Here is an 18559-nt window from a genome sequence, read left to right on the forward strand (position 1 = left end):
TCAGCAGCCCTGAAAGCTACAAATAGTTCAGCAATCCTGGAAGGTCAAGGTAGTTGATGTCCAGGTGGGTGGGAATGATGAGAAATTACACAGAAGAGGCCCCTGAGCTATGTATAAGGAGTTTGAGTCCTGTTATCAAGACTGCTAAAGAGTTTGAGTCTTGTTATCAAGGCTTTGGTGTGCCACTGAACGATTTTAAGGGGAATATGGACAAGGATGACATAAAAAAACTCCTAATAAAAAATTCCAGGTAGGTGGGGTAAGATGTAAAGAAGGATATAAGGCTAGCAGCAGTTACAAAATCCATATTTTTATCCAATTATCTACAACCGATTTGTAGAGATATGTACAATTATACACTGAAAACACATTGATTCCTAAAAAGTAAACTGTGGCTGGAACTTTTACAAAAATAATTATTTTACATATTATATATTTTTTCTTCCCCAATTAAAAATTTTTAATTTAAAAGTTAACTTTAATGTCAAAAATGCAAGCTTGGGAAGGGCATATATATTATATTTTTAAAAATAAAAGCTGTATATTATTTAGGCAAGTTTGTTATTACTATTCATTCTATTAATGTATTTAATATTAATATATTGTTATGACTACATGCTACAACATAGATAAACCTTGCAAACATTATGTTAAGTCAAAGAAGCCAGTGGCGAAAGATCATATATTATATAATTCTATTTACATGAACTGTCCAGAATAGGCAAATGCGCAGATACAGAAAAAACATGGGTTGCCAAGGGTTGGAGGAAGGGTAGAGTGGAGTGGTTGCTAACAAATATGGGATTTCTTCTGGGGTGATGAAAACATTCTAAAATTAGATAGTGGTAATGGTTGTGCAACTCCGTGAATATACTAAAATCAATTGAATTATACACTTTAAAAGGTATGTGATAACTCAAAATATTAAAAGCCATCTATGACAAACCCACAGCCAACATTATACTGAAGGGGCAAAAGCTGGAAGCATTCTCCTTAAGAACTGAAACACGACAAGGATGGCCACTTTCACTATTCCTATTCAACTTAGTATTGGAAGTCCAAACCAGAGCAATCAGGCAAGAGAAGGAAATAAAAGGTATCCAAACAGGAAAATAAGTAGTCCAATTATCTCCCTTCATTGATGACATGATTCTATACCTAGAAAACCCTAAAGGCCCCACCTAAAGGATCCTAGAGGTGATAAATGACCTCAGTAAAGTTTTAGGATACAAAATCAATGTACAAAAATTGGTAGCATTCTATACACCAATAATGTTCAAGCTGAGTCAAATCAAGAACTCAATCCCATTTATCACACACACACACACACACACACACACACACACACACACACAATACTTTGGAATACATCTAACCAAGTGAGTGAAAGATCTCTACAAGGAGAACTACAAAACACTGCTGAAAGAAATCATGGATGATAGAAACAAATGGAAAAGCTTCCTATGCCCAGTATTGTCAAAACGGCCATACTGCCCAAAGCCATCTGCATATTCAATGCTATTCCTATCAAACTATCAACATTATCTTTCACAGAATTAGGAAAAAACTATTCTAAAATTTATATGGAACCAAAAAAGAGCGCGAATAGCCAAAGCAATTTTAAGCAAAAAGAAGAAAGTTGGAGGCAACACACTACCTGACTTCAAACTATACTACAAGGCTACAGTAACCAAAACAGCATGATACTGGTATAAAAACAGACCATAGACCAATGGAACAGGATGGAGAACCCAAAAATAAAGCTGCACAATTACAATAATCTGATCTTTGATAAAGTTGACAATAACAAGCAATGGGAAAAGGACTCCCTATTCAATAAATTGTGCTGGGATAATTAGCCAGCTATATGCAGAAGAATGAAAATTGACCTCTACCTTTCACCATATATAAAAATTAACTCAAGATGGATAAAAACAGAAATGTAAGACCTCAAACTATAAAAATCTTAGAAGAAAACTAGGACATACCATTCTGGACAGTGGCCTTGGCAAAGAATTTATGAGTAAGTCCCTAAAAGCAATTGCAACAAAGACAGAAATTGACAAGTGGGACCTAATTAAACTAAAGAGCTTCTGCACAGCAAAAGAAACTATTAACAGGCTAAACAGACAGTTTACAGAATGGGAGAAAATATTTGCAAACTATGCATCTGATAACAGTCTAATGTCCAGAATCTATAAGAAACTTAATTCAACAAGCAAAACCAAATAACCCCATTAAAAATGGGCAAAGGACATGACAGACACTTCTCAAAAGAAGACATACATGTGACATACAAATATATGGAAAAATCCTCAACATCGTTAATCATCAGAGAAATGCAAATCAAAACCACAATGAGATGCCATTTTGCCCCCATCAGAATGGCTATTAAAAAGACAAAAAATAACATGTTGATGAGGTTGTGAAGAAAAGGGAACATTTATATACTGTTGGTGGAAATGTAAATTAGTTCAGCCACTGTGGAAAGCAGTTTGGAGATTTCTCAAATAATTTAAAACAGAATTACCATCCGACCCAGCAATTCCATTATGGAGTATATATGCAAAGGAAAAGACATTGTTCTACCAAAAAGATACACACACTCATATTTTCATCACAGCACTCCTCAACCTGGAATCAACCCAGGTCCCCATCAATGGTGGACTGGATAAAGAAAATGTGGTACATATACACCATGGAATACTACACAGCCATAAAAGTGAATGAAATTATATCCTTTGCAACAGCATGGATGGAGCTGGAGGCCATGATATTAAGTGAAGTAATGCAGGAACAGAAAACCAAATACCACATGTTCTCACTTACAACAGGGAGCTAAACACTGAGTATACATGGGTATAAAGATGGCACCAATAGACACTGGGGACTATGAGAGTGGGGAGGGTGGAAGGACGACAATGGTTGAAAAAGTATCTATTGGGTACTATGCTCACTACCTGGATGACAGGATTATTCATATACCAAACCTTAGTGACGTGCAGTTTACCCATGTAACAAACCTGCACATTTACCCCCTAAACTTAAAAGTTGAAGAAAATAAATAAAAATTTAAAGGTATGTGAATTTTATTTCAATAAAACTGTTATAATAATAGTAAAAGACAGAAACTTCCTTAACAAGTAGACTGACATTTTTAGTGGGTACACTCTGGAAGCATCACTGAAATCAGAAACAAACCATGAATGTTCACTATATTACTATTATTTAACATTCCACAGGAAGTAGCCAATGCAATTTGATGGGAAAAAAGAAATAAGAGGTATAGAAATTTGGAAATGAGAGAACCAACTGGAAAAAATCATAAAATTTGAAGAATTCAGCAAAGCACAAATTTAGTAAATACAAATCAATAATTTTCATACTTTCAAATAAGAAGTAGCTGTTCATATTAAAAATAATACCTTGGAATAAATTTTATAGGAAACAGTCACAGGCTATAAGAAAAAAATGTAAAATGCTATCGAAGAACTCTAAGAAAGAATTGAATAAATAAAAGTATCATCTATTCAATAGGACGGTTCACTGTTATAAATATGTTGACATTCCCTAAAATTAACAAGATGGTAATAAATACACCAGAATACTAAAAAAGAACTCAAGTAATTTAAAAAGCTTATATGAAAAAATAAATGTGCAATTATAGTTAGATTGCTGAAAAATAGTTATGAAGGAGACTATTCATTAAAATTGTAAAACATAGAATAAAGCTACAGTATTAAAACATGGTGATTCAAGTGCATGAGAAAACAAAGCAGATTGATAGAACAGCACAGAGAACCAAATACATATGGTTCTATTTATTAGATTTAGTAGAACAGGAAGTTTAGCATTGTATATAATTAGAGAAAAAAAATCCCCCCACCCTCCTACTGAGTTTTTAAATCTGCATCCCCATTCGTCTAGAGGGGCATAGAAGCAACAGAGAACTTATGGACCTAGAGAAGACTCGGTGTGTGAAAAAGTCAGGACACAGCAGCAATTTGCTGTGACGAATGACCCGACACCAGATGGCAGCAAGGACTCTCAGTGGGTGTCATTATGGATAGATGACAACAGCTAGACAGAATGCCCTCCAAATCGAATCATTGACATTACATATGCCCAGTAGTGTATTAGCTCACAAGAGCTAATTGTTGAAGTTTTAGAAATTTTGTGAGCTGATTGTTAAACATAGCCATTGTTAAAATTAAACAAACAGAATTAAATAACTTATATTAACAACCCAGGTAGTAAGTATTCAAAGCTCTTACTTCCTAAATATTTTATTATATTTTGCTATTAAATATGTTCCTGAGGTTGCTTACATATCTGTAAATCTGTATTTGTATCTGTATCTATATGGTAGAAATACTAAAATCCTCTTCCCAACTTCACGTACAGTGATGTTGTGTTGGTACCTTAAGATTAGTCATGGTGGGAATATTTACACCATGGAAATTGGCAAATGCTATAAATCAGGGCTTGATTTTCTATTTTGTTGATTTTCTAGAGTAGACTGAAGAAAGTGATGAAGAAAATGTTAATAAGGGCAAACTAAACCTAAAAGTGTCCTGGTATATAGGTGTTACTTTGTGTTAAATAGCACAAAAAATTACGGAAATAATCTTTTAGTATCCTAAAACTATTATCCAACTCAGCAAATAAATAGTTCATGTCACTGAGCAGTGACTGATAATCTGACATTTGTCTTTGTTGTTTCACTTTTATCTGTTAACATAAAAGAAAACATCAACCAACATTCATATTTAAGTCACACACATTCATCAATGACATGGTGACTTTTTCCATGAACTGGATAGCCAACATAGTCTAATTTTGTCAAACGATGGCTGAATTGTTACTGTAGGTTGGCTACAGATACAGGAGTTCAACAAAACCAATAAATACATTCTGTGTAGTTATATGAAATTTAAAATAAAGAATATTGTATATTTTGTTATTATTTATAAATTGTATTACACATACTTTATATCAGTAAAATTTATAATAAACTTATGTCCATATGTACATGCATACTTTTCTTACCTACCAGAACATTACTTCATAGGCCCCCCAAAACTTGGACTCAACACTGGGCACAGTAGGGAATCTCCATCCTGGTTAAAACTAGGTTTCCATTCTTGATGGAATGGTAACCCAGAATATATATTAAATTCAGTTATAGAGAAAAGAATGTTATATTTATTGCACGTCTCAAATTATGAATATGTTTAAGACTTGTACCCATTTCACATCTGATAAGGCAAAGTAAACCTAAAAGTAAATCTAAAAGCTAAACAAGGAGGCTCTGAGGCCTCCGTTTTCGCCTTTGGCAGTGCGTCCCACACAGTGAATGAGTGGGCTTCCAACCCTATTGTAACAATATTGATGATCCCTGCTTCGTCCTGACTCATAAAAGAAGTTGATGTGGGTCAATGACTCCTGAAGTGGACATAAATCCTGAGGCTGCCCTGCATAACCTCTGAACTTTCGGTGGCTGCTGCCTCAAGGTAATTGGCTAAGCCTCTAGGACTTAAGGTCGGGAGAATGCCTGTGTTGGGGGCTCTGCAGAACTGAGTTCTTTAAATGGACTCTGTAAGTTTTGTTCCACCCTTAAGGCTACACCAGAAATTTATAGACTGTGGTTTGGAAATCATTACACGTGCTAGACATGTTTTTTGTGTCCACAAATCTGCAGAATCAGAATCTCTGGACATTATAACAGACGCCCCAGATAAATCGCATATGCTGACCAGAGATTGAGAGACCGGGCCTCATGGAGAAATTGCCAGGGCAGAATTATCTGCTTTGCTATAAGGAAAGTTTCAGTCAAGAATATCAATAATTTGGGCCCTCTTTCCCTAGCCTGGCTGAGATTGAAATCAGAAATTACTGGGCTGGAAAGTCCCCCAGACTGCTTGCCCAAGAAGTCCCTACCTGCATTCTGATATTGTAAAATGTTTACAATATATAGCTTTTTTAAAAAGTAAGGTAAAACTATATATGCATAATATGATTTAATGCTTTTATAAAAATACAATCAAATGTATTGCATTTAAAAAATTACTGAAAGCAGAAGAACCAGATAATGGTGGTTATCTCTGGGTGGAATTACAGGCAGTTTTTTTCTTAGTGGTTTTCCATATTTTACAAATGTCTGTACAGAATAAATACTACTTTTATAATTTAAAAAACTAAATGTTCTTTTAAGAATAATGTAGTCAAGGGGGAGACATAAAACAAAATGAACAAAGCAAAAGAAAAACCGAACCAAAAAATCTGCTTCTGTTTAGAACTTCTTTCAGCAGCCCAGGCAGAAGATTGTCAGGTTGCCATGGGCTCCCTGGTTGAGCTAGTCCTGAGTCACAGCCCCCAAATTTCCTAAAGCAGCCCAGAGTCCTGAGGCAACGACCTGAAGGCACAGTCCAACAAAGGTCGCTTAGACAACAGGGCCCGCAGCCAACATTCTGGACCCTGAACTCTCCATCCTCACGCAGGAGACCCCAGCCTCCTGAGGATGCTCAATCCCACCTGGACTACCCAAAGGAGATCAGAGACGAGTGGCCCAGTCCTATCCGTCATTCACTAGGACGCTCCATCATGGCTAGTCAGCTGAATGGATGGATGAAGTCCTGTTCAGCACCAGTGCCTGTGTGAGAAATAGTCTGCACCAGAAGCTCACATATATCTTGACTCTTGTGTGTGTGGTTGTCAGGCTGCTATAGTGCTGCCGCAAACCACTCTGGATACTTAAAATCCAGGAGGTATTTTTCAAACTCTGCTACCGGCAGCTGGTGTGTGGTCGCTTATATATGGAGGTATTGATGTGTTCTGGGATTGGAGCAAATCACCCTCTGGAAACAGAAAAATGCGGTGACAGGGACCCATGTAGACTGGAATTTTGTCCCAGTGCATTTGCCTGGGGCTGGTTGGTTTCTCCTCTCCTGGGCTTATGGTCAGAGACAAAGACGTTGAGAAACAATGTGCTGCAGTATGATGGGAGTCTAGAATTCATACTCTCAAGAATGTTTAATTTGAAGAAATACTACTGCTAACATTTGGCTCTGCACTGTTGCTGCTGGTCAGTTATGGATGGCTCTAGAGATAGGAAGAGGCAAACATCTCCTGCTTCTCTGGTTCATTGTTTCCATGGACCTTTTAGTGAGAAGGAGCGTCTGCATGCATGGGGCCTGGAAATGCCTGGGGTGAACTTGCAGAAAGCAGGAACAGAGTGAGAAGGAAAGAGAATGTACTGCTTGCATACCCATATCTGTTGGTTGGCTTCCATGGACATGTGGTTGAAGGATTGTTCTGGTATGACTGAGAGAGGCAAAATAGGAAAGAGATTAAGAGAATGAGCTTTGGAACCCTAAGGCTGAGTCCTGGTTCAGCTGTTCATTTGCTGTGCAACCTGGGCAAAGTTACTTAACCTCTCAGAGTGTCATTTGTAAAATCAGAACAATAATAGGGTGATTTCAAGAATTAAAAAGAATTTCATTTAAAACTTTGGCACATTGCCTGGGACATAGTAGTTGGTAATCAGTGCTGGTGGTGGTGATGGTAATGATGGTGATGATTCTTCTCCTTTGAGCTTAGTGAGGCAGGACTAGTTGGAGAGGGTGAGAGGTGGTGATATTGGTACTCTGGCCATGGTGAGGGCAATGAATATTTCCTAAAAGAAATGAATGTTTTCAGGCTAACTAGACTTTGAAAACTCTGTAATTAATCTTTGTTGATATGTAATAGAACATTTTGAAAGAGTACTTTTTTTGAGACACGGTCTTGCTCTGTTGCCTGAAAGAGTACTTTTTTTTTGAGACACGGTCTTGCTCTGTTGCCCAGGCTGGAATGCTGTGGTATGATCAAGGCTCACTGCATCCTTGACCTCCCGGACTAAAGCAATCCTCCATCCTCAACCTCCCAAGTAGCTGGGACTACAGGGGCATGCCACCACACCCAGCTAATTTTTGTATTTGGCAAAGCACTTCTAATGAAACTCACAGATGATATTTTCATTGCATCTCAGGAAACCACTTCAGGATCCTAGTGTTCTGAAGTCAGAGTTCAGGGCAGGAGATAGTCACCTTCGTGGTCACTCACTTTATCTTTCCAAGTATACCTCAGCCAGGCTTCTTCATTTTTGCCTCTTGGGTGCATTCACCTCTACTGACCTAGGGACTGGAGGTCATTTTAGGAAAAGAGTCTACCAAAGGGAAGGCAATTCTGACTCCAAAGAACCAGACAACTTTCAGCCTGGTTTAGTTATGAGAAGGGTTCTGGCCTGGGCATGCCTGCACTGGAATCCCATGGGAAGCCTCCCTCTGAACTTTCAGAGACTCCAGCCACACTCTCCCTGATGCACACCTGTTAGTTCAATGCCATTCACCAAAAGGATGTCTCCCAGCCCCGGTGGAGATGGAGCAGAAACAAGTGAGTCATGTTTGGAGTGGAGCCGGGGAATTCTGCAGAAGAACTTCCAGGTGATGCCCACGCTGCCTGATGCAGACACAGCCTGAGGGCTGATGATGTAGGTCCAAGTGTGCTCCTATGTCCCATGCTTTCCAGTTTTCAAGGACATTCACTGATACCATCTTGTTTCATCCTCACCCAAACCCCAGGAAAGGGGACAGACAAGCCCTGTGAGCCCATTTTATAGACAAGGAGACAGGATCAGAAGGGTTACATGACTGGCCCAAGATCCCAGGCTAGGACACAGCCAGCAGAGGCTGGGATGTGGTCCAATTGCCAGTTCATCCTTTTGTTCTTTTCAGTTGAAAGAGGTTAAAAAATAGTGCCTGCTAAAGAGCTTTCCCTAAGGACTCAAGGAACATTATTAATAGCATCCCATTAATCCTCACATTTATTCAGGAGTAGCAGGTGGCTACGATTATAATGATTATAATGATTGCTATCATGACACAGAATTACTAGGACTCTGAGGTACAGCTTCCTTAATGCTATGCTTTCCTGTGATGCATGTGGGTGCATAAATACATAACACACACACACAGACACACACACATGCTCACACTCACACTCCAAATAGCAACCAGGTAAGGAAGCTTTCACTGAGTGTTGAGAATGAATCCTGAGATCCCAGCATGACTAAACAGGAATTTCCTAGGATTTTTTGTTGCACTAGTGACATAAAAGGCTTTGCAGATAAAACACACAAGGGAACTTAGGACAATTGGAGAAAGTTTTGCATATCTTCACATGCTCAAATGCAGGAAGCAAATAAAGGTGCTAGTCTCCTCCTGGGCTGGAAATGTGAGGCTGGGTCTTCCCAGGAGAAGGAAGCCAGTGTATTGAAGCCCATCCAGGCCTTCTGGGCTCCCATCTGGATGGTAGGGAAGTGAGGGGGTGTCCTGCCCTGGCTGTCTGCACTGTTCACACTTAGAAGGCAATTGCCTGGACCCAGTGGGAACATGGTGAGCCTGTGTCAGTACTAAGTCCTGGACCCGGTGGGAACATGGGGCGTGCCCCGCAACCACACTTCCCCCAGATAGAGGCTTACTGCACTGTGCACCTTGGCCGCCTTGCTGCTGCGCTCAGGCTGCCCTCTGACATCACCGACATTCAGCAAGGGTCTCTCTTCACTCTGGGCAGCATTTAACTGCCCCTCACCTGCTCCAAGACAGCCAATCCAGTGTGACAGCTCAGAGTATGATGACCGTGGGGAGAAATGGCCCACGGTAACTACATGTGCCTACAGGTAGTAGCAATGAACAGTAGTAATAACAATAATATATGGAGTGATTATTGCCAACCAGGTTATTATTTCACTGAACCAGGTACTATTGTGTCATTGACAAAAGGCTGTACTAGATAATGATTAGGAATTTGCACTAGGCAATGGGATGCATCCTGCATCCTGTTTACTCTCCTTACTAGCTAATGCCTTAATTTCCACATGGGTAAAATAGGAATAATGTCACTGGCCTTTTAGTATTACTGCGAGGATTAAATGAGTTAGAAGCACTTAAACTAGTGCCTGGATAATTGTAAACATACACGCAGACACACAGAGTCATGCGCTGCATAACAATGTTTAGGCCATATTGGTGGTCCCATAAGATTGCAATAATACTGCATTTTTAATGTATCTTTTCCATGTTTAGATATTTTTAGATACACAAATACCATTGTTACAATTGCCTACAATATTCAATATAGTCACATGCTGTGCAGGTTTGTAACCCAGGAGGAATAGGCTATACCATATAGCCTAGGTGTGGAGGAGGCTAGATCATCTAGGTCTGTGTGAGTGCAATCTGTGATGTTCACACGTTGAAATTGCCGACTGATGCATTTCTCAGAACGTATTTCTGTAAACAACACACAATTTTAGACGGGCAAAGTCTTTGCAGATGTGATTAAATTAAGGAGTTTGAGAAGTGGAGATATCTTGGATTCTATCCGGGTGGGCCCTACATGCCATCACAAGTGTCCTTATATGAGGGAGGCAGAGGGACCTTTGAAGAGTGACCTACAGAAGAGGAAGCAATGTGAAGACAGAGCAGAAACATGTGAGGATGCTGGCCTCGAAGACTGGAGTGATGCAACCACAAGGCAAAGGATGCCAACAGCCACCCAAAGCTGGAAGAGGCAGAGGATGAATCTCTCTTAGAGCTTATACATAAAGAGAATATATATACATGTATTTTACTCTTCCCAACAATCCCATGAGGCAGGCAACATTGCTATTCCCATTCTAGAGATGAAAATCTGGTCTGAGGTCTGTCAGAGCCCTGAATCTATCCTCTTACCCTCTGTGCCCCTTTTGCTGTCTATTGTACGTGTGAGGAGAGACCACCTGCCTGTTATCCACATTGTAGAAGGTACAGTAGAGGCCCAGCCTGCATCCCTTTTGTATTCACTGATGCCTTCCTACTGCAAGTTCCTGCAACTCTGTGCCCTAGAGGCAGCTATTGACAAATGATGCAGAAAAATTGGAGGAAAATACCCAGATGCCTCCTCTTGAGCAGGACAACTCCGAGGTATCCTACATCACCTCCCAGGGTCCCCAGGGAGACTGCAGCCCACCTGCCCACAGTGGTAACTTGCTTGAGAATGCACCTTGCATGACTTCCTTTCTATCTGTATCTCATGTTCTCATTCCCCTACTGGTGTTTCTTCAGGTCACCTTCCAAATAAACTACTTGTGTTCATGTCCTTGTTTCAGGATCTGTTCCTGGAAGAACTCAAGCCAAGACACCTACACATAGATATGTATATTTGCTATTTTCATGCATCTAGTTAGGTTAAATAATGACTTCTAAAGAGATCATTGTTTTCCCCTATAGCTGCTGTAGCAAACTTGGTGGCATAAAAAACAGAAATTTATGCTCTCAGAGTTTTGAAGGCCAGAAGTCTGAAATCATTATCACTGGGCCAAAATCGAGGCATCAGCAGAACTGTGCTCCCTCCGGAGGCTCTAGGGGAGAATCATTCCTCTTCCAGCTTCTGGTGGCAGCTGGCATTCCTTGGCTTGTGGCTGCATCACTGCAATTTCAAGGCCAGCATCTTCAAATCTTTCTCTGTTCTGTCTTCACATCACCTTCTCTTCTGTGTGCCTGTGTCAGATCTTCCTCTTGTAACAGCGATTGTGATGGCATTTAGGGTCCACCCAGATAATCCAAGATTTTCTCACCATATCTAAGTGGTTAACTTAGTCATATCTACAACCACTTTGCCACACAAGGTCACATTCACAAGTTACTGGGATTAGGAGGTGGACAGCGGTGGGGGTCATCATCAGTTTACCATGATAAAACAGTCATTCATGCAAAACAATTTTACTCTTAATCCTTTTCATGTGCTAGGATGTTAGGGGTATGGAGATGAATAAAAGGCAGTCCTTGTCCCTTAGGTGCTCACATTCTAATGGAGAGATGGACAAGGAAACCCACCTTTACAGGGTGCTGGCTAAATGCTGACCCAGAGCCATGAAAAGGGCTCTGGCTGCAGTGTGCATGTGATGGCTCAGAGCACCAGGACAAGCTTCTGACCACGCACGACGCAGAGAAAGGAAGAGAGGCCAGTGTAGAAAGTCAAAAGAGCCTGATCCCAGATGGCCCCGTGCTGTCACCAAATCATCAGGGACTACCTGCCTCCAGATTGCTTTAATATAGCAACACAATGAATTTTATATGAGCCATTGTTTTTGATTGTTTTGTTGGGTTAGACTTTACTTCTAACAGATACAGGGTGGGGGGAGCATTTAAGGAAGAAAGGAAGAACAGTGTGCACCCATTCACAGAGCCAGGAGGCAGCCATGGCCTTGGGCTGCACAGTGTTGGGCGTGGCTGGGTGGATGGGACAGGAAGGAGTGGTGGTTGCTGAGGAAGAGTCAGATCATTATGGCCTCTACAAGAAAGCAATAACTGCAAATTAGGAAAAAAATAGCAAAGAGGAAATCAGACTTTGGAAAATTAGGAAAAGGAGGTTGTGGTGGAAATTGGTATTCAGGAGGAACATAATTATTGGGTGGCCACACAATGTGGTTTTAGAAATAGCTTCTGGTTGCTCTGTGCTTATAGGTAAAATGGGCCCTGCATGTCAGAGGGCTGGCTCTGGCTGCCTTGGCTGTGCCCACCTCCGGGGCAGGGTCTCCAGGGCTGTGACTTAGATAGACATCACTTCGGGGACCTAGTCTCTTCCCTCAAAGCCCCAAACCCACTTCCAGGGCCTGCAGGACTTCTGCCCTCCTGTCTTGGTCTATTTGTGCTTCTATAACAGAATGCCAGAGGCTGGGTCATTTATAAAGAACAGAAAGGGGTTCCTCACAGTTCTGGAGGCTGGGAAGTCAGCAGGTTCAGTCGTGTGGTGAGGGCTGCAGTCTGCTTCGGAGATGGTGCCTCGCTGCTGCATCCTCCGAGGAAAGGAACGCCGTGTCCTCACATAGCAGGAGGAAGAAGGGCAAGAGAGCCGAATGCTGTGTGAAGCCTCCTTTATAAGGGCCTTAATCCCAATCAGGAGGGAGGAATCCGCACGACCTACATGTCTCTTAAAGGCCCCACCTCTTAATACCTCACATTGGCCACTAAATTTCAACCCCTGAATTTAGGAGGGGACACATTCAAACCATAGCACCTCACCAGATGGTTCACAGCGAACCCCTAAGCCAAGAGGTGGTCAAGAAGCTCTGTTGGCTGGGAGATAAATGAAGCTTTGATGAGTGGGGCAGGGTACCATGCAGGTGAACATCCTGTGGTGGGGATGGAGCCAGAGATGGGACGAGAAGGGTCTGGGCTGCGGGCCAGGGGTTGCGTCTCCTCACACTACTACATTCTGGTGAGGAGCTCCTTGTAATCTAGGGATTGTGACTGGAACCTGGTCTTCCCGACTGTTTAAGGCCTATGTTTGTAAAGGTAGAAGGAGAGAACATATTTTGTTTAAGAATTTGTTCATTTGATTTCTAACTCTGAAGTGTGCAGACATATGGTACGGTGTGGGTGGTAGAGCCAGGCAATTTTGGAGGACTATTGAACAGCAGCATCCCCTCCAGCCCTCCTCCCACCGCCGCGGCCCTCCTTTTCCACCAGCCTCTGAAATCCCCTCCCGGAGCAAACAGACTCTGCCTGGCTGCTTCTGCAAGTTTCTGGGTTACCTGGGGCTTCTCTTTCCCCTCCTCTCCCAGGTTCTGGGGCCCTCGGAACTTACTGGCCTTACCAGGGAACCAGGCAGCTCCTGGCGCTTGCTTCCTGCTGCGTTACTGACTTTCCAGTTTCTAGGAGGCTGATGCCTGCCCTCTGGCCCTCTGCACGTAGTATTCTCTCTTCCAGGAATTTCCCCACCTTCGTCCTCCCCAGACTCTCTCTTACCAAGGTCTGTTGTTTCCTTCTCTGCGTTCCCCTCTGTCCCTTCTGCATATATATGAATACATCATGGGTTGAATAGTCTCCCAAAAAGATGTTCAAGCTCTGAACCCCAGTACCTGTGAACCTGCAAATGTGACCTTATTTGAAGATAGGCTCTTTAAAGTTGATTGAATTAAGATGAGGTCATTAGGGTGGGCCCTAATCTAATATGACTGGCGTCTTTGTAAAAAGTGGAATTTGGAGGCAGAGACAGACATAGACACATAGGAAAGATGATGTGAGGACACAGGGAGAATGCCATCTACAAGCCATGGAATGCCCGAGGCTGCCATTAGGCAGGAGAAAGGCCTGGGACAAATTATCCCTCACAGCCTAGAAGGAACCAGCCCTGCCAACACCTGGACTGTGAGACAATCAATTCCTGTTATTCAAGCCACCTAATTCATGGTACTTTGTTGTGGCAGCTCTAGGATTCAAATACAGGTACTAGTAGCCCAATCACACTGTCACATGAATTTGATTTCTTGTCTCCCCAGCAAAGCCATCGGTTCTTAAAGGCCTGAACCCACTGCCGCATGGCCCAGTAGAGTGCCTGACACATAGTAGGCCATCAAAAAAATTTGGTGTCATAAAAATAAAAATAATTAGACTTCAAAGTGGAAAATCACCGTAGAGATTTTTAACCATTGTCCTAATTAACTATAACAAAGATGCTAATTATGAGCAAGTGTTATGCAAATGACTCCATGGCCCTCTTAATTATATCGTTACCTAGATATGGCCCCTAGGAAATAGCTGTGCTCAATTCTTGGGTTGAAAATCAATGAGAGTGGGGCCAAAAGGCAGTCAAGAGACAGTTTGTTGCTCAGCAAGTTGGGTAGGAAGAGAGAACAAGAACAAATGTTCACTGTGAAATATCTGGAGGTTCTTTTTCGTATGCCCAATTGATTTCTGCTTCTTATCTTTCAGCACAACCCTCCACAGAGCAGGGGTAGGGGCCTGAGTACCAGCCAGGAGTGATTTATGAGGGTTATCAGTGGCTGTTGTAGGGAATGCTTCACACATGTGTGTCCCCAGCAGGACTATACCCCTTTGCTCTTGTGACATGTGTCCCCTGCTGCAAGTGACACGTGGACCCAGAGTGTCTCGGAGAAATCTGGCTCCTTGGCGCTCCCAGTTCAAGCTCCCCAGCATCATCCCTGAGACAGCTGGTGTAACAGGGAGCTTTTCTGAAGACACTGGGGTCTCGATGCGGACCTATATGGTGTGCCACCGCCATGATTCAGGAACAGAGAACAGAAAAATTGCTGTCTTTCTGGAATGTGATCTGGGAACTTGTTCTTCAGCTCCAATATAATTTTCTTAGAGGTGAACATATTTTCTTAGCAATCATTCATTGTTTTTTCCAAGTATAGTAAGACAGTATATTGGACCATTTGAAAACAGACTGAGCCAAAAGGACTTTTAAAATAATTAAACTGCATTTGGATTTGAGTGTTTTCTGATCTAAGCTTCAGTTACAAATTTACTAACTTGAGTGATCAATGCTGTGAAAAAGTGAGCTAACGTTTTCATTATCAAATATATATATATATTAGACTAGGGAACAGGCAAAAATGGTATTAATAATGATTGCCTCTGGACAGTAGGATTATAGGTGATTTTATTTTCTTATATTTTTGATTTCCTAATTTTGAAAATGAACACTTATTTTTTATATCATCAGAAAAATGTTACTTGTAAAGGACTTGAAATCCTCAGCATAGATGACAAATGTTTGCTCTTTGGGAGCTGGGTGTGCCGCAGGCCTGGAAGAGAGAAACTCATCATTGTCCTGAAACGGAGCTGGTTTTAAAGTGCCGTGTTCTTGCACTTCACTGCCTGCCCCATGGCCTCCCTCCCCAGCCTGAAAAGTTATCTCTGTGAGGCTCTTTTTATTTTCTTTCTTAATGAGGAAATGAAGAACAAAGGCCATGAAGTCGTCCCAAGGTCTGTCCTTGAACCCTGGAGAGGGGCAAGCACTTTAGGAGCTCTTTGAATCCCTCCTTCTCCAGACAGAAAGCTTCTCCTTAGATCTAACCCGTCCCTTCTGCTCCAGATTAAAGCTGTTAGCTCTTATTTGAACCTCAGTAGAAGGTGGGCATCCTATTCCATAATAGTCCTGGGTCTACTTGAATAATAAAAGAATTACAACTCGTATTCTCATGACGCTTTAGAGTGGTGGTTTCTTAACTGTAACGGCACAATCTAACTGCCTGGGGAGCGTTTAACGAAGACCACTGCCTGGCCCAGCCCTAGAGTGCTGACTTAATCGGTCTGAGGTGGGCACCTACAGCTGGAGTGCTGTAAAAGCTCCCCAGGCAATTCTAATATGTGGCCAGAGCTGAGAACTGCTGCTTCCGAGTTTTTAAAGCACGTGTGCACTATTTCAGCTGATCCTCAGAACCACTATAGGTAAGGCAAGTCTGCCCTATTTTCCCAGGCAGGTCTTTTTATAGCATTACTTTAGAAACCTTAAATCTCGGTCTACTTCTGGAGTTTTTCCAATTTTCTTTTCCTTTGTGAAATCTACCGTTGATATGCCTTTCAGCTTTAAAACTCTCCAGTTACCCGAATGTAAACTCTCAGCCCTAGAGAACTCCATCTATTCTGTGATTCTCCAAGCACTTGAAAGATTTTGGTCTCAAAACTGCTATCCAAAGACACCATGAAGCCTGTCCTGCTTCTCATCACTCAGCACTATCCTACCCTCTTTTTAAGACAGGGTCAAAAGATGCAAAGGCCTTCAGGGCCAGCAGGCACTGTGCAAATGTTAATCTGGTGGTTTAGTCCTATAGGCCTGACAGTATAGGGAGTGGTGCTGACAGTGTTTGTCAAAGATCTGGGCTGTGACCTGGTGTGACCTTGGGCAAATTACTTACTGGCTCTAAGCCTCAGCTCTCTCCTCTGTAGTAACATTGGGACCGTATTTTTAAAAAATATTATTTTAGATTCAAGGGTACATGTGCAGGCTTGTTACATGGGTATGTTGAGTGATGTTGAGGTTTGGGTTTCTAGTAAACCCATCACCCAAACAGTGAACATAGTACTAAATAGTCTACATTTTAGGCCTTACAAAGGTCAAATATCCATTCTCATCTGTTTAATCTTCACTACTCTATAATTAGGGCAATTTTTACATCCCGTTTTACATACTAGGCAAATCTGACTTAGGTTCAAGTGAACTTCAGTTAAAAAATTATACAAGTAAAAACTGGCAGGACTTGGTTTTGAAGTCAATTCCTTTTAGTGCCAAACCCTTTATTTGTCCCACAATGCCGTATCAAATCCCCTAAGAGTGTCAGTAATGTTAGCTGCCTCAAAGTGTTGTAAGTCAGATTGAATGTAGTCAGGCCCACAGCAGGCACAGGACCTGCCCCTTGCTGCTGTCGATAAAGCACTGCTATTAACAAAAGCAATAACAGAATACCCAAAGTGGTCTGGGGTAGCCTCCATACCCCTCACCTGTCACTGGCCATTTTCTTCCTTCTTTGTAAGCTGGAAGGCTCTGGGCCTAACCTCATCTAATTAAGGCAGAGTATCTGGGGTTGAGACCCAGGTTTCAGCCCTTCACCTTGGTTTAAAGCTCCCTAGATGATTCTAACATGCAGGTGGAGTTGAAAACCACTGTTAGAAAAGAGACCAGTGCTCAATGTCTTTGGACCTCCAGATACATAGAGCCTGGCACACAAAGAATGTGTTGTGGTACAATTTGTTAATGCAGCGCATCAGAATTGGAAAAATCCAGGTTTAAATCTCTATCACTTATCAGAGAAGGGGACTTATTTGCTCTGAGCCTTATTCCTCATTTATTAAAAAACAAAAACCACGAGATTGCACCATTGCACTCCAGGCTGGGCGATAGAGCGAGACTCTGTCTCAAAAAAAAAAAAAAAACAAAAAACAAAACACCAAAAAACCAAAAAAGAAGCCATCCTCTACTCTGCAGGGCTGTGCTGAGAAGTGACAGAGAACCAACGCGTGTGCTAATGTGTTCACTGCTGTGAGTGCTAAAGAGGTATGCAAACGTACAGCAGCATGACAGTATCGTGGGTGCTTAATACATATTTATCGATTTCCATGAGATCTTACTTACCCATCTTTTCTTCACCCTTAAGCATGAAGCTGGGGGAAATAAATAAGAAATATAATTGCACCTCACACTTCAGGACTCCCTAGGCATCTCGCATTAATAGGTCTCTTCAGCTTTCCTCTAAGTGCTAATAATTCCTGGGCGTTTTGATGGGAGCACTTTCTCCCAAAGATAAATTGACCCCAGCTAAGAGCCAAGCTCCTGGCCAAATCTCATTACAATCAGCCTTGATGGCAGACAGGATTCAGAATGTAACAAAATTAGAGCTTTTAAATCATTATCTCGACTCTGGGAGCACTGCGTTAACAGATGGGAATGTGGATGATGGAGAAAAGACCTCACACCACACTCTTCCCCAGAAAACGGATTTCCCCCAAGCCAGGAGCGCAGCCCCCAGCCCTGCCTGGGGCGTGTGCTTAGTGTCACCTTGGAGGGAGTGACATCTGAACTGACCTTTTCACACCTTTGTGAAGTAGTCTTCCTGAGGATCCACTTTTCCCAGCTCACTTTTCTGCAGAAGGTAACCATAGGGGAAAATGTGAAACGCTGTGTCTCTTAGGAAACAACTTGGTGAGCAAGAAGTTACTTGGGACAGTACTTT

General features: G+C 41.8%; 1 protein-coding gene and 1 long non-coding RNA gene across 2 annotated transcripts in view; one reads left to right on the forward strand and one right to left on the reverse strand.

The window, feature by feature from the left end:
- SIAH3 (siah E3 ubiquitin protein ligase family member 3) overlaps positions 1-18559 on the reverse strand; it is a 70776-nt gene that overhangs the window by 25784 nt on the left and 26433 nt on the right. The gene's annotated exons all lie outside the window — the stretch shown is intronic.
- LOC129049522 (uncharacterized) overlaps positions 6446-18559 on the forward strand; it is a 51598-nt gene continuing 39484 nt past the window's right edge. Inside the window, exon 1 of the long non-coding RNA XR_008512663.1 lies at positions 6446-6656. This is a non-coding gene — a long non-coding RNA (uncharacterized LOC129049522). The remainder of the gene's footprint in view (positions 6657-18559) is intronic.

The sequence above is a fragment of the Pongo abelii genome, chromosome 14 (assembly GCF_028885655.2).
Source record: "Pongo abelii isolate AG06213 chromosome 14, NHGRI_mPonAbe1-v2.0_pri, whole genome shotgun sequence".
Taxonomy (NCBI): Eukaryota; Metazoa; Chordata; class Mammalia; order Primates; family Hominidae; genus Pongo; species Pongo abelii.